The sequence below is a fragment of the Aphelocoma coerulescens genome, chromosome 4A, assembly GCF_041296385.1.
Source record: "Aphelocoma coerulescens isolate FSJ_1873_10779 chromosome 4A, UR_Acoe_1.0, whole genome shotgun sequence".
Taxonomy (NCBI): domain Eukaryota; kingdom Metazoa; phylum Chordata; class Aves; order Passeriformes; family Corvidae; genus Aphelocoma; species Aphelocoma coerulescens.
The window spans coordinates 18,714,802-18,720,158 of NC_091018.1; the positions used below are offsets into that span (position 1 = coordinate 18,714,802).

At 50.4% G+C, this 5,357-nt stretch overlaps 1 long non-coding RNA gene across 1 annotated transcript in view; it reads right to left on the bottom strand.

Annotated features, from left to right (window-relative positions):
• The window catches only part of LOC138110243 (uncharacterized), a 10,040-nt gene extending 5,189 nt beyond the window's left edge, over positions 1-4,851 (bottom strand). The window contains exon 1 of the long non-coding RNA XR_011150842.1: positions 4,539-4,851. This is a non-coding gene — a long non-coding RNA (uncharacterized lncRNA). The remainder of the gene's footprint in view (positions 1-4,538) is intronic.
• Positions 4,852-5,357: the final 506 nt, after the last annotated feature.

Sequence of the window (5,357 nt, forward strand, 5' to 3'; positions counted from 1 at the left end):
GAAATTATTGTTCTCTATTCTAAAACTTCACCAGATTGCTTACTTGTAGCTCACTTTTCTCCTTTTCACTGAGGTTTGTACAGTTCTTTAAGAACACAACTTGAATTTCTTCGCTGTAGTCTTGTGGAAGGTGTCCTTGCCCATGGCAGGGGGTGGAACGAGATGATCTTTGCAGTCCCCTCCAACCCAAACCCTTCTGTGACTGACCTAGGGCAAGGCCTTAGCTCAGTGTCACCGCTTCCCGTCACCTCTGGCACCCAGCAGAACACGGGTGACGTGTCCCAATGCTGGAACACCTCCACCAAACTCACCTCCTCCTCACAAGGACCTTGGGAAAACTCTTTTTGCCCCGTGGTGCTTTCCCACCACGGAGCTGCCTGCTCTGCTCCAGTGGCGAGCCTAATTCCCTAATTCCTCTGGACCAGCTCCCTTTATTTAGTAGCTTTCTTTCTCCAGCACCAAGATCATTCCTCTGTGCTGGATGGTTAATTAACTCTCCTCCCAGGTTTTCCAGGCTCCTGTGGTGTGAGAGGGCTCAGTCCTGCAGCTCGGGCTAAGTAGTCACGTCCCCCAGCCCCGTGAGGTGGAGGTCTGGGCTCAATTTCCCTTGGAAGATTTCAAAACAAAAATAGTTCTTCCTGAGCTGTATTTCTCCCCCACTGTGAGAAAGTGCTGAACGTGGATTTTATACTTCCAGGGATGACAAGCAATTTTTTATTTAGCATATATTTTAATTCAGAACAAGCTTTGCTCAGTGCCAGCTTGGTAAAAGGCCCAGGGATAACACTCACACCTCCCTCTCCGTCCTGGTTTTCTTGTTCTTCCTGTGCCTGTGCCACAAGAGCACAGGCAAGTGTGCAGTTCTGTGATGAGCCAAGCTGGGAAATTGCTCCAGCTGAAAGAGGATCGTTTCCTTATCTTTGCTGGGCTACTTTTCAGCCAGCCGCAGTTGATGATGTGTTTTACAAGCACCACAGCCAGAGAAGAGCTGGAAACCAGCAGCAGGGACAAGGGGCTGCCTTTCTGCACCAATCACCCCTGAGTCTCGGCAGCGGAGACGCTTCCTGAAGGATCAGGGGACAGCCAGGCATCCTCAGAGGGAGCCACACTTACCGCAGCCCTCATCTGCTCCCGGAGCTTGCCAACACCAGTTACAGCAGATGCATCACAGGAACGCCGCTAGCCACCCGAAAGTCACACACGTGCCAACCAAACCGCTCCCATCCTCTGGATTCCCTGCCGCTCCAGGCGGAGATGGAGCACTGGGAATTAATATCCCGGTGCAAGGCACACACAGGGGTGCCCGGCACCTCACCAGGAGAAACGCAGCCCCAGGGAAATCCACAGCCCCTCACTGAGGTGTATCCCTGCTTATGCTCAGAATGGACAGCGTCAAAATGATTTCCAATTCATTCCCAGTGACAGCGGACCCCAAAAGGCAGGGATGGTGTGGAGGGGATTCGATTCTGGGGGTACAGCGACTTTCTGTGAGTTTGAAACACACCCGCTCTTTTTAGCGTACTGCAGCCAGCTCTGTGTGGTTACCTGCGTTTCTCTCTATGTGCCAGGCATTGTGTTAAGTACATAAAAGCTTTAATTTCCTGATTTTGCCCCTTTTCCACCCCTTTTTCTTCTCGCCTCTCCGCCGCCGGGCCGGGCCCTCCTGCGCCCTCTGCTGTTCGAGGGGGGGAATGGCACCCCCGAGCCCGGCTCCTGTCCCGCTCCTGTCCCCGCTCCTGTCCCCGCTCCTGTCCCGCTCCTGTCCCGCTCCTATCCCGCTCTTGTCCCGCTCCTGTCCCTGTCCCCGCTCCTGTCCCGCTCCTGTCCCCGCTCCTGTCCCCGCTCCTGTCCCCGCTCCTGTCCCCGCTCCTGTCCCTGCTCCTGTCCCGCTCCTGTCCCCGCTCCTGTCCCTGTCCCCGCTCCTGTCCCTGCTCCTGTCCCAGCTCCTGTTCCGTCTCCTGTCCCGCTCTTGTCCCGCTCCTGTCCCCGCTCCTGTCCCTGCTCCTGTCCCGCTCCGGTCTCTTCTCCTGTTCCGTCTCCTGTCCCGCTCCTGTCCCTGCTCCTGTCCCGCTCCTATCCCGCTCCTGTCCCTGCTCCTGTCCCCGCTCCTGTCCCGCTCCTGTCCCTCTCCTGTCCCGCTCCTGTCCCGCTCCTGTCCCGCTCTTGTCCCTGTCCCCGCTCCTGTCCCTGCTCCTGTCCCAGCTCCTGTTCCGTCTCCTGTCCCCGCTCCTGTCCCTGCTCCTGTCCCAGCTCCTGTCCCGCTCTTGTCCCTGTCCCCGCTCCTGTCCCACTCCTGTCCCGCTCCTGTCCCCACTCCTGTCCCCTGCTATCCCGTCTGTCCACACCTGTGGTTCTCCACAGAAATATTCGGGGCAGCTATTCCTCCAGGGTTTTATAGAATCACTACAATTTTTATCTCACATCAGGCATATAAGAGTTCAGAGGAGGCCACCGAGATGGTTGGAGGGATGGAGCAGCTCTCCTGTGAGGAAAGGCTGAGAGAACTGGGGTTGTTCAGCCTGGAGAAGAGAAGGCTTTGGAGTGACCGAATTGTGGCCTTGTAGTGCCTGAAGGGAGCCTAAAAGGAAGAGGGAGAGGGACATTTTACAAGAGAGTGGAATAAAAAAGGGGAATGGATTTAAAGTAAAAGAGAGAAGGTTTAGATGGGATATCAGGAGGAAGTTCTTTGCTGTGAGGGTGGGGAGGCCCTGGCACAGGGTGCCCAGAGAAGCTGTGGTTGCCCCTGGATCCCTGGAAGTGTCCAAGGCCAGGCTGGATGGGGCTTGGAGCAGCCTGGGATGGTGGAAGGTGTCCCTGCCCACAGCTCTCATCACTCCAGACCTTTAAATCAGAGCTGCGTCTTCTGTAGCACCAACAGCAAACACAGCAAGGGCGCCCTAAAGGAGTAAAAGCAGAGAGGGCAAGATCCTCAGATGGAAGAGAGAGAGAAAGGGAAAGACAGGCTGGGAGGGAGTTTCTGATCAATGACAGGCCAACAAAGAGTTTCATCTCAGCTTGTGGTGAAACAAAAGCAAAAAGCAACAATTCCTCTCCGTTTACAGCTTCACTAACAATGACCAACAGGTGAAGTCCAAGACAGTGTTTCACTTACAGCATTGGCGGTACTGACATTCAAATATAACCAATGCCAGCATGAGGACAGGCTAAAAGTAACCCTTTCAAGGACAGTTTATAGAAATCATAAAGTTGGTATTGGGGTTTTTTTACATCCTACTATTTAAAATACCAATGTGTATTTTGGTCACAGGACCCTGCTTCTCTTTGAAGCTGTGAATTTCTTTTTAAAAAAATCTCAATATTATAGAAACACAAGGTTCTTGGGAAATGCCCTGGTTCCATAAACCAGTTAACTCCTCCAAACTAACACTATTCTTCCCCAAATTAAAATTCAGTCCTTTACACTGGGTTAGGTCTGGATACAATTTATCAGCTAGTGATACCAAGAAGCACATAATAAGAAAACCAATGCAGTGATTAAAATGTATCCAGACAGAGTGAGGTTAGATGCTTTTAGCTCCAACAATATTCCTGCCAGCAGGTCTGGAGCTTCGTAGGGAGAGGAGAGGAGGTAATTTCACAAATAATGGCAAGCAGGTAAAATCCAAGATGATGTTTCACTTGGCATTGGCAGTATTGACATTCAAATATACCCAATTCCAGCCTGAGGCCAGCCTAAAATTAACTCTTTCAGGGTCTGTTTATAGAAATCATAACGTTTGTCTTTTTTTAAAAAATTTTTTTAACTGCTGCTGGCTGGTTATGACATGTGGATGTGGGAATAAAGGACTTCTGCACACATCCAGCAGCTCCTGTAATGCTGCAGCTTCAAGCTGCAAATATTGGTCCAACCCCCAGGGTTTTACCAGGCTGTTAAAGGTGCTGGTTACACCACAGAACGCTTCAGACACCCTTGAGATTCATATCCTGGCAAGACAGGAGGTGCTGAGGGGAGGAGGGGCAGGTTTCAGGGTGATGCTCTGCCCTGTGGAATGATATAAAGTGGCTTTACAGATGAGCCTCAACAGGTATTCTGCACCTTTCTGCACAGGCAAATATTTACAGATCTCGCTGTTATCAGTTTGTGTGGCAGATCTGGGCATTACCCAGCGTGACCCCGGGGGAGGCAGCCCTCAGGCAATGGTATGTTCAGCTCTGCTAGATCTCCATAGAGGGGGCCTGGAATGCACGGGGGAACAATGCCCAGGGCTGCACAGAGCAAAGGATGAAGGGCAGCAGAGTTTGATAACCACATTAAAGCACTACCAACATCTGTTCAAGCCAAAGACAACACTATCTCCAGGAATTAACCTCCTGAACCACTTAATCATTAACCTCAGCAGAGGGAAAGTTAGACAACAAGAGCCTATTTGTCAGCAGCCCCTCAGAGAGATGCAGCGAGCAATATTTTACTGAGAACAGCGTGAGAAGGGCTTGCCCAGCTTTATAAATTTTAAACACAGAATATATTTGTGTGGGAAACAAGGGGACAATGGATGTAAATAAACAGATGATCCTACCTTGAAGCCTTCATCCATTTATCCTGTTTAAAGTGGCTTGAACTGTTTTGTCCTGCATTGTGTAACAGCATTTCCTCCAAACGAGCAGAGATGCCTCAGTTCTCACTCAGGAATATTCCTGGCTGGGAAAAGAGTTACAAATGGATAGGATGTCACGATTTTAAACTTGCACCCGGAAAGAGTTACAAATGGATAGGATGTCACGATTTTAAACTCGCACCCATATCCACAAGTTTTCTACTGAAAAACAAATCAGGGACTCTGCAGGAAGAAGTAGGGCCAGAGAAGTGGTTTTGTTTAATAATTATTTGTTTCTCTAGGCTGTTTCCCATGTGAGGTCACCCATGAAGTTATTCTGCTGTAAGCCAGCCGAACGCCTTTCCTCCACATGGTGACAGTGGGTAGAGGTTTTGTGTCTTTGGGGTTGGATTTTGTTTTCCACAGGGGGAAAGGATTTGATTCCTTCAAACTGCAGCGCTCCCTATTTGTGGCAGAACTGCTCTGTGGTGCACTGAGGCTGACACTTTATTTCTCTGGACCTCAGGTAATCATTTACCAAGGCGGTGTAAAGCACTGCCACATAAGGATGGTGCTGTTTAACACCCACTTTGTGCCAGTGGCCACACAAGGTGTGCATAATCAGGGCCCAGATGTCTGCTTAGATATTGCCACAGTTGGAGAGGGCAGAAAGAAGAAATAAAACAAACAAAAAAGTTTGGGAAGGTGACTGGCTGAAAGGCTGCAAACAGAATCTGCTCCAACCCAAGAGCTGTGCAATAACAAAATTGGGTTATGCCAGAAATGGCCCAAAGTCTCAAC